The following is an 11,922-nucleotide window of genomic DNA, read 5'->3' on the forward strand; positions in this document are numbered from 1 at the left end:
CCCGGTATTCGCCTTACAATCAAGAGAAACCTCCCACAAACCTTGGTCGGAATGGGGGGATTGCAACCTTATTAATTTATATGTTGCAAATGGCAGTTTGGTCAGAACAGTGTTCTGCGTAGTTGTAAATGCGTTTATGTCGGAGCTAAGTGAATTTGAACGTGGGAAAATCATAGGTGCTCGTATGGTGGCTGCTTCTGTGATCAAAGAAGCCGAAATGTTTGGCGTTTCAAGAATACCATATCGAAGATTTATACCGCAGACGGACAAAGCGGAGAAATATCATCCGCCAAGTCGCATATACGGACTAAAGTGTGTGTTGAGTAGTCGCGATGGATGGTCACAGAAGAGTATTGTGACGAAAAGTAAGGGGACGACAGCTGCAAAAGTTGCTGCAGAACTCAGTGTCGCTCTCGCGAACACTTTCAGCACCAAAACAACCGAAGGGATCTCCAGAAACAGGGAATTTCAGGGCGAGCTGGAATTCCAAAGCGACTCATCAGTGCCCGTAACAGAAAACGTCGTGCCAAGGTCATAAAACCTGAACTATGGAGAAATGGAAGAACGTCATTTGGTCGGATGAGTCTTTTTGCACACTGTTTCCAACTCCTGGCAGTGTTTATATCCCAATAATGAAACTTGGTGGGGATTCGGTGATGATTTGAGCAGCCATATCGTGGTATTCCCCCCCCCCCCCCCCATGAACCATGGACCTTGCCGTTGGTGGGGAGGCTTGCGTGCCTCAGCGATACAGATAGCCGTACCGTAGGTGCAACCACAACGGAGGGGTATCTGTTGAGAGGCTAGACAAACGTGTGGTTCCTGAAGAGGGGCAGCAGCCTTTTCAGTAGTTGCAAGGGCAACAGTCTGGATGATTGACTGATCTGGCCTTGTAACAATAACCAAAACGGCCTTGCTGTGCTGGTACTGCGAACGGCTGAAAGCAAGGGGAAACTACAGCCGTAATTTTTCCCGAGGGCATGCAGCTTTACTGTATGATTACATGATGATGGCATCCTCTTGGGTAAAATATTCTGGAGGTAAAATAGTCCCCCATTCGGATCTCCGGGCGGGGACTACTCAAGAGGATGTCGTTATCAGGAGAAAGAAAACTGGCGTTCTACGGATCGGAGCGTGGAATGTCAGATCCCTTAATCGGGCAGGTAGGTTAGAAAATTTAAAAAGGGAAATGGATAGGTTGAAGTTAGATATAGTGGGAATTAGTGAAGTTCGGTGGCAGGAGGAACAAGACTTCTGGTCAGGTGAATACAGGGTTATAAACACAAAATCAAATAGGGGTAATGCAGGAGTAGGTTTAATAATGAATAGGAAAATAGGAATGCGGGTAAGCTACTACAAACAGCATAGTGAACGCATTATTGTGGCCAAGATGGATACGAAGCCCACACCTACTACAGTAGTACAAGTTTATATGCCAACTAGCTCTGCAGATGACGAAGAAATTGAAGAAATGTATGATGAAATAAAAGAAATTATTCAGATTGTGAAGGGAGACGAAAATTTAATAGTCATGGGTGACTGGAATTCGAGTGTAGGAAAAGGGAGAGAAGGAAACATAGTAGGTGAATATGGATTGGGGGACAGAAATGAAAGAGGAAGCCGCCTGGTAGAATTTTGCACAGAGCACAACATAATCATAACTAACACTTGGTTTAAGAATCATGAAAGAAGGTTGTATACATGGAAGAACCCTGGAGATACTAAAAGGTATCAGATAGATTATATAATGGTAAGACAGAGATTTAGGAACCAGGTTTTAAATTGTAAGACATTTCCAGGGGCAGATGTGGACTCTGACCACAATCTATTGGTTATGACCTGTAGATTAAAACTGAAGAAACTGCAAAAAGGTGGGAATTTAAGGAGATGGGACCTGGACAAACTAAAAGAACCAGAGGTTGTACAGAGATTCAGGGAGAGCATAAGGGAGCAATTGACAGGAATGGGGGAAATAAATACAGTAGAAGAAGAATGGGTAGCTTTGAGGGATGAAGTAGTGAAGGCAGCAGAGGATCAAGTAGGTAAAAAGACGAGGGCTAGTAGAAATCCTTGGGTAACAGAAGAAATATTGAATTTAATTGATGAAAGGAGAAAATATAAAAATGCAGTAAGTGAAACAGGCAAAAAGGAATACAAACGTCTCAAAAATGAGATCGACAGGAAGTGCAAAATGGCTAAGCAGGGATGGCTAGAGGACAAATGTAAGGATGTAGAGGCCTATCTCACTAGAGGTAAGATAGATACCGCCTACAGGAAAATTAAAGAGACCTTTGGAGATAAGAGAACCACTTGTATGAATATCAAGAGCTCAGATGGAAACCCGGTTCTAAACAAAGAAGGGAAAGCAGAAAGGTGGAAGGAGTATATAGAGGGTCTATACAAGGGCGATGTACTTGAGGACAATATTATGGAAATGGAAGAGGATGTAGATGAAGATGAAATGGGAGATATGATACTGCGTGAAGAGTTTGACAGAGCACTGAAAGACCTGAGTCGAAACAAGGCCCCCGGAGTAGACAATATTCCATTGGAACTACTGACGGCCGTGGGAGAGCCAGTCCTGACAAAACTCTACCATCTGGTGAGCAAGATGTATGAAACAGGCGAAATACCCTCAGACTTCAAGAAGAATATAATAATTCCAATCCCAAAGAAAGCAGGTGTTGACAGATGTGAAAATTACCGAACTATCAGTTTAATAAGCCACAGCTGCAAAATACTAACACGAATTCTTTACAGACGAATGGAAAAACTAGTAGAAGCCAACCTCGGGGAAGATCAGTTTGGATTCCGTAGAAACACTGGAACACGTGAGGCAATACTGACCTTACGACTTATCTTAGAAGAAAGATTAAGGAAAGGCAAACCTACGTTTCTAGCATTTGTAGACTTAGAGAAAGCTTTTGACAATGTTGACTGGAATACTCTCTTTCAAACTCTAAAGGTGGCAGGGGTAAAATACAGGGAGCGAAAGGCTATTTACAATTTGTACAGAAACCAGATGGCAGTTATAAGAGTCGAGGGACATGAAAGGGAAGCAGTGGTTGGGAAGGGAGTAAGACAGGGTTGTAGCCTCTCCCCGATGTTGTTCAATCTGTATATTGAGCAAGCAGTAAAGGAAACAAAAGAAAAATTCGGAGTAGGTATTAAAATTCATGGAGAAGAAATAAAAACTTTGAGGTTCGCCGATGACATTGTAATTCTGTCAGAGACAGCAAAGGACTTGGAAGAGCAGTTGAATGGAATGGACAGTGTCTTGAAAGGAGGATATAAGATGAACATCAACAAAAGCAAAACAAGGATAATGGAATGCAGTCTAATTAAGTCGGGTGATGCTGAGGGAATTAGATTAGGAAATGAGACACTTAAAGTAGTAAAGGAGTTTTGCTATTTGGGGAGCAAAATAACTGATGATGGTCGAAGTAGAGAGGATATAAAATGTAGACTGGCAATGGCAAGGAAAGCGTTTCTGAAGAAGAGAAATTTGTTAACATCGAGTATAGATTTAAGTGTCAGGAAGTCCTTTCTGAAAGTATTTGTATGGGGTGTAGCCATGTATGGAAGTGAAACATGGACGATAAATAGTTTGGACAAGAAGAGAATAGAAGCTTTCGAAATGTGGTGCTACAGAAGAATGCTGAAGATTAGATGGGTAGATCACATAACTAATAAGGAAGTATTGAATAGGATTGGGGAGAAGAGAAGTTTGTGGCACAATTTGACCAGAAGAAGGGATCGGTTGGTAGGACATGTTCTGAGGCATCAAGGGATCACCAATTTAGTATTGGAGTGCAGCGTGGAGGGTAAAAATCGTAGAGGGAGACCAAGAGATGAATACACTAAGCAGATTCAGAAGGATGTAGGTTGCAGTAGGTATTGGGAGATGAAAAAGCTTGCACAGGATAGAGTAGCATGGAGAGCTGCATCAAACCAGTCTCAGGACTGAAGACCACAACAACAACAACATCGTGGTATTCATTCCATGAGCCCTACGGTTGCTCTGATCGCATTACTGCTAAGGATTACGTGACCATTTTGGTTGATAAGGTACTTCCCATGGTACAATGTTTGTACGCTAGTGGCGATATTGTGTTCCAAAACGATAGGGTCCCTACGCACACAGCCCTCGTTGTTATGTAAGCACGTGGATAAATTTTCACACCTCTCTTGGGCTCCATAGTCACCAGATCTATATCTTTGAGCTTTTATGGCGTACTTAACGTGGAAGGATACATGATCGCTATCCACTTCATTCGTCGTTATCTGAATGTGCCACTATTTTGCGGAAAGAATGATATAACATTCTCTCGAACACCATACCTGACCTGTGTTTCTCCATTCCGAGACAACTAGAAGCTGTTTTGAATGCCAACGGTTCTCCTACGCCTTATTAGACAAGGTAATGTGCTGAGTTTTTGATGTTTCCATATTTTCGTACGCCCCCTGTATGTAGTATGCAAGTCGTCAATTGTTGCATAAATCAGTTGAATCGCGTGCTCCACCTTATTTGAAGAGTGTCCATGGTTATAGAGGCTGACGGTAGCTCATCTAAATAGAGATCGAACTGCAGCGGTGACCAGTTTTCGCGCCAACACCGCCGCCAAGCCGAGAATGAGCTGAAGGGTTTGAATCCCGCCAAACCCGGAAAAAAATCAACGGTGAAACTCCAGATGAGTCAGCTATCTGTCAGCACAACAGTTAGGTAAAACAAACAGAAGAGCCTAAGTAAGTTAACAACCATTTTTTCGAGACCCAACAAGAAGAACAAACGAGTGTAGGCAAAACAAAAGCATGTTGAAAGTTCATTAGTCTCTAGGTCTGAGGAAGGTATGGTAAACACGAATTTGTCTCTGGTGTTATTTGCTGCCCCATTTCTATCTAAAAGTCTCGGTATGATACCGTACTTTTACCTGTATCCATTTCCTGTGTTCCAAATCCTGTGTATACTACCTGTTACTCTGACTTAGTGGCAGCAGAACTTTTTGTTATCAATTCTTTCTGTTGTATTCGCTGCCCTTATAATACTACGACCGCTAAAAAATATCTCAGTTGCCTTTAATGACAGGTGACGTTGTCTATCGAAAAACAGTTGTTTCGTACGGTTCCAATACATTACAATGGTTTGGAACTCTGGTGCAATGGGAAAGATATCCCGCGCAACCTGGGCCTCTTGCTGGAGTAAGAGGCTTTTCGCAGGTAGCATATAGGCACACTAGGATTTTTTTTCCTTGTTTAGCAGTGTATCACGGTACGTTGTAGCCTACGACCCGTGCTACTCGGAATTAATTTTTATAAATTATAAAAGGTTGAAAATAACTGCTACTACTCACTTATTGTGATTATTTTGTCTTTACAAGTTTCAGGTTCGTGTACTTATCTTCAGACGAGGTCTGGGTTAGGTTGAATGTGACAGGCAAGTTGTAAGTTGTCCATACCTACAAATGTGAAAGCAAAAACATCTGGTTGTGGTGACTTATGGTAGTTTAGCCAGAAATCTAGGTTAGTTTGAAAGGTGACAGTCTGTTTGTGAACTGGCGAAGCCAATGGACGTGAAAGTAAACAACTACCTGACGTGTCTTGGGGTCTGTAGAACTTTAACACTTCACATTTCCGGACAAGTGACCTTACGCATATATATCGCAGAGTCCATTACGCGTCTGAACAGCTTCCACACTCACCAACATATCTCAATTTTTAAGGCTGAACGACAAGCACAGTGTTTTTGTTCTACTGTTTCTAACTAGTTTTCAGCTTACTAGGCCATCTTCAGGAAACATCTCACTAGCGTCTGCAAAGGACACTGGTTCTTAGATCGTCATCTTCATCTTCTCTTCATGTATTAGGCAGGAATTGCCTGGTTCTTAGGTAACCAAATCAAAGCAGAGATACAATCCACATGCACAGTGGTATCTTTGTTTATAATGCTTGGATAGCTAAGAAATAGTGTCCCTTGCCGACACTAGACAGGTGTTTCCTCAAGATGGCACAAAAAGCCGATAACTAACTACAATTAAACAAATATCAGTAGAACAAAAACAGTATTCTTGTTATTCATCCTTAAATACGGAATTCTTCCGCCAAGAAATGACGGAAGAATCCGTAAATAAGATATTCCTGAATAAAAATGACATGGCCTATTGCTTGCGAGACATAGTGCTTCGTAGAGAAAGTTTTATAGCAAGTATTCCTTGATTAACATATTATTTTTCTAGGAACTGCAAAATAGAAAATGTTTTTCTACCTTTGAGACATCTCTTACAATTTGTTCGTTGCAGGGAGACACTGAATATACGTCAGAGTTTAAAACTGGAACTCGGTTTTCCGCCTTTCATAGGTTGTGCGCTACCGATTGAGCTATCCGAGCAAGCTTCATGGGCCAACTCAAAACTTCAACATTTCCCTTTTTTCTACGTTTTCGTTTCAAACTATCGAGAAGCTCTCCCACGGTGTGCTTATCTGGTATAAGTTGCAACGTACTGCCCACGAAAGATAGGAATCCAGGCTCGAATTCTGGTCTAACACAAGGTTTTAGCTTGTCACTTATAATGGGCGTCTCTCGCACTTTGCATGGAGGAGAGAATAGACGCAAGTTAGTTTACTTCTGTTCCTCATCGTTTTGGTGAATATCACTTCTGTACAAATGATTGCGACGATTTTACAATAACAACAGCATAGTTCAACTGTGACTGAGTTACGGTAGAACGTAAGTGGTTAATTTTTGTTTACCAATATTCATGTTCTTTCTTTTAAAATATGTCTTTCTTTAGCTCTAAATACTGTCTGAAATGAAAGGCACCGTAGATAAGTAAATATAACATGTAACAACCAATACAATAGTTTAAAATACCTGAATTCAATAAATACATATAGAAGACAATCAGTCAAATGTGATTCATGAGACTGTACATGATTCGTCAAAGATTGTAATAGGTTCCTTGTCGAAAACTGTCCTCCGAATTCACTATCCGGTATTTAGATTTGTCTACAGCTAATGAAAGATTATTTTTCTTTCTCTATTCGACACAAGATTTGAAAATATAGGAATACTTTCAGCATGAGCTCCTCATAAAAAATACGTGTCGTCATTCGCACTTCTGAATGTAGGAAGATTATGTTTAGCGTCAAGTCGACGGTGAGGTCATTAGGACGCAACATAATCTCTGTTTGTGAAAGACTGTGGAAGGAAATCGACTGTGCATTTTTCAGTGGAACTATCCAGGCATTTCCATTTAGTGATTTTGGAAGTCAAGGGAAACCTAAATCACCACAGCCGTCGGGAAATTGAGCCGCCGCTCTTCTTGATGTGCATTCATTGTGTTACCACATTCGCAGTAATAGGAGTCGCCACAATTAGCGTAATTTTCGCTCGTTACCGCTTCGCTTTTCAACTTGGTAAAACTCTCAAGTGGACTTCTAACGAACAGAAGCATTTTATGCAGTATCACTTTAGATTAGAGCGATATGCGAACTGTGAAAGTATAAGTATATTACCAACGTGACATGTAATGCGGCGGAAGCCATTATTTAGATGACGTCGTCGGCGTAACTACCTAATTTGCGAAAATCGCTAATTGCAGCACAGAAACGTAGAAAGGATTGTCATTCAATAGAAGATTAGAACAAGAGAAATGAAGTGATGAGGATAAAGCGAATTGCAGGCGGTCTCATATTACACAGTGAGTTTCAGAGAAACAGTTGCGGAGCTACAGCTAGCTGTGAGGTAGTTCTGCTTCATGGTGGAGGGATGAAACGGAAATAATGACCGAAGCAGCACTCACGAACAGCAGTGAAACCCAAACTGGAGGAACATGGAAATTAGGACGAAGCGTTGTTGTGGTATATATCAGTGCTGCTCGTTTATTATGGTCCGATCCGTCGCGAAATTGAAAGAACACAGAAAATCCGACGAATCTTTGCACAGATGTGTTTATCAGTGATTGGCATGCCTGTCTATCGCGTTATGTCGCACTTTCAGTGCTGAGCTTGAGAGAGACCATGTAAAGATGCCTAGAAAACAGTGTCTCCCGTCAAGTACGAGTGCCTGCTCAGAGGTTTTGTCTCGTTTCATATAGTCTATCCAACGTAACTGTCATGCATTTTCCTCTTCGTGACAGTTCTCGGCCCACATTGCAATGCGCAATGGAAGCGTTCCTGCAGCGCTGTCGATGGGAAATCTTTGATTACCTGCTATACAGGCACTCTCGGCCCCCTCTGATTTTCAGTCATGCTTACACGAACCACTGGCTGTAAAGACAACGTTTTGGCACTTATCACGAGCTGCACACCAGCATAGAAGACTGTCGGACAGCACAAGCTGTCTTCTATGACGAGGCTATTAGAAAGTTGGTACACGAATTCTGGCAGATTATCATAAGCACTGTGTCAGAGGGCGACCTTGTCTTCCACGCAAGCATAATGTCTCTCTATTTCTTGTGAGTTCTCAAACGCAAACTTTTTTGTTTCCTTAGCTGAGAGTCTCTAGCCACAAGTAATATGTACAGTCGAAACCCCGTGTCTCACCAATTTCAGCTAGGTTCAGCGTACTAGAAGGGTAAGAGAAAAGGGGGGGGGGGGAAAAGAAATTAAAAGTAAAAGCTTAGATGACAAAACTTCAGTTTTCGAAATGATAGAGGTCTAAGACCATGACGCTAGGTCCCCTTTAACTAACAAAGTGGCATATGCATTTGGAAGTGCTACAAACTGAACCTACAAGACTCCTTCTGACAATGTTGGAAGAAATTGAGATTTTTATACATCGTCTGCAAGAGCCTGGCAACGCATTAAATCAGCTGAACGATCAACAGTGCATCTTGTTTAGAAACTTTGGAAGTCTTATCCAATCGTCCATCTCGCTGCAGCGCACGCATGATCAACAGCCCCACTCAACGAGAAGACAGAGTACCAGCGCATCGGCTCGCACAACGCCCTAGCAGCAGATAGGCGTGTTTACTGTCTTCCGCACATACTGCAAAACTGCTATTTGACAGAGGGAAAATTGGCCATATAGATAATTGGAAACGTTATGAGAATGACAGGACTAAGTGCTTCAGCTGCTTAAAAACAGCGGGGGATCTAAATGTACGCAGAGTGGAGGGCAGCTGGTGCCAGAGGCGGACAGGAGCAACAGCGAAGGAGTTCGGGAATGTTTCTGTTTTATGAATGGCCACAACTGGGTTACTGGGTAAATGGGGCCCGGTGTTTCGATTATGATGACAGGTATCTACTCTCTGATGCGAGTTACTGGTAACTTGTCTCGCTGCAACCACGCTTAGTGAATATATAGTCATACAGACGACCGTTGCAGGAGTAACGTACACAATCTTTCATGATTAGTTCTGAGTGTCTAGTGTTTTTACTACTCGTGCCGTTCTCAAGTTACATCACAACAGTGGACGTTCGGTGGGACGAGTGATTACGCGAGTTTACGTTTCACATCCTGTGGAAATAAGTTCCGAGACCATTCAAAGTGTAGAGGTTAGCGTTAGTCTTCCTGCAGATGTCGACAGTACGAAGTGTACTTGTAGTTTCCAATGTGTCGGAGGAAGAAGTCAAAGGACACTTGTCTTCCCTCAGTGCTTCTAAGTGGGTTGTCGTCCAGGCCGACTACACGATGGGCAAGTTTTCTCCCCACGATGTTTTCCAGCACTTGTTGGAAAGAAACATTGAAAATCCCTCTCAGGAAGCAACTCCTTGCTGAAGAGCGCTGTTTAGCGGCGGCAGCCAGTGAAATTGACTACATTCTGAGTCTGCGTGCCTGGAAGACGCGAATGTTACAATAGCTTTGCAGAGCTCACGAATTAGGGACTAGGCAACCCTAGGGGGATTGAAGTGGGAATTCGGGGGACTCATAGGACGGAGTTGGTGTTTTAAAGCGTTTACTTTTTGAAGTTGCGAATTAGTGAGCAGTAAAGTTACTTTTCAAATATGGAAAGACTACAACAATTGAAAGTGAGTTCCCGTGATATTCTATTTAGTCATTTTCCGATTTTCTAGGAGACTGTTGCTTTTAGTGAGCAAATGCTGGACAGGAGAGGCATTATATAACAGGGCGTAGAGTGACAACGCAATGTGGACTTGGTGAGGTTTAAATGAAGCCAATAAATCGCATTTGTTCACGTGGAAATATGGATGTGATGTTTAAATGTGTGTTTTGGCTTACTGGCGTTGAATTATATTCATGTCTTGTTATTGTCGAGATTATCGGCGGACGTTGCTAGGAGCCAGAGGCGGTGAATGAACTGCTATCGGTGTACTGATTCCACTCAAATAGTCGCATCTCGGATTAGTTAGGTAGCTATCAGACTTTTCATTATTAACTTTCGAGTAGTCTTATTGTCTCGTGGGTCAATGCGAGGATGGCGCCCATTATTTTGAAAGGTTTTACCCGTTTAACAGTACAGAGAATTAATCCAAGTTCGCCTAAAAGACGTTTCCAGGTTAACCTGAGGAGTAAATATGTCTAATAATTCATCTCGCGCACCGCACATCGTTAAAGGAGTGTGAATTCTGGCCGCACCCGCAAAAATTTCTTGCGACTCAACAGAAGCTCCCTGACAAGGATAAAATGAACTTTTCAGACCTGTCACACGACACGTAACTATCGACAATAATCGAATCTACTTGTAATCCTCTGGAGATATACAATGTTCTACAACTGGAAACCGTATATGCTATTTGTGCAATAAATTCAAATGAAAGCCAAAACTGCGATTAAGTTTTTCTTGATAAATACACTACTGGCCATTAAAATTGCTACACCAAGAAGAAATGCAGATGATAAACGGGTATTCATTGGACTAGAACTGACATGTGATTACATTTTCACGCAATTTGGGGGCATAGATCCTGAAAAATCAGTACCCAGAACAATCACCTCTGGCCGTAATAACGGCCTTGATAGGCCTGGGTATTGAGTCAAACAGAGCTTGGATGGCGTGTACAGGTACAGTTGCCTAGGCAGCTTCAACACGATACCACAAATCATCAAGAGTAGTGACTGGCGTATTGTGACGAGCCAGTTGCACGGGCACCATTGGCCAGACGTTTTCAATTGGTGAGAGATCTGGAGAATGTGCTGGCCAGGGCAGCAGTCGAACATTTTCTGTATCCAGAAAGGTCCGTACAGGACCTGCAACATGCGGTCGTGCATTATCCTGCTGAAATGTAGGGTTTTGCAAGGATCAAAGGAAGGTTAGAGCCACGGGTCGTAACACATCTGAAATGTAACGTCCACTGTTCAAAGTGCCGTCAATGTGAACAAGAGGTGACCTAGACGTGTAACCAATGGCACCCCATACCATCACGCCGGGTGATACGTCAGTATGGTGATGACGACTACACCCTTCCAATGTGCGTTCACCGCGATGTCGCCAAACACGGACGCGACCATCATGATGCAGAAAACAGAACCTGGATTCATCCGAAAAAACGACGTTTTGCCATTCGTACACCCAGGTTCGTCGCTGAGTACACCATCGCAGGCGCTGCTGTCTGTGATCCAGCGTCAAGGGTAACCGCAGCCATGGTGTCCGAGCTGATAGACTGCTGCAAACGTCGTCGAACTGTTCGTGCAGATGGTTGTCGTCTTGCAAACGTCCCCATCTGTTGACTCAGGGATCGAGACGTGGCTGCGGATAATATGCCTGTCATCTCGACTGCTAGCCATACGAGGCCGTCGTGATCCAGCACGGCGTCCCGTATTACCCTTCTGAAACCAGCGATTCCATATTCTGCTGACAGTCTTGGATCTCGACCAACGCGATCAGCAATGTCGCGATACGATAAACCGCAATTGCGATAGGCTACAAATCGACCTTTATCAAAGTCGGAAACGTGATGGTACGCATTTCTCCTCCTTACACGAGGCATCACAACAACATTTCACCAGGCAACGCCCGTATG

Source organism: Schistocerca piceifrons, chromosome 2 (genome assembly GCF_021461385.2).
Source record: "Schistocerca piceifrons isolate TAMUIC-IGC-003096 chromosome 2, iqSchPice1.1, whole genome shotgun sequence".
NCBI classification, from domain to species: Eukaryota; Metazoa; Arthropoda; class Insecta; order Orthoptera; family Acrididae; genus Schistocerca; species Schistocerca piceifrons.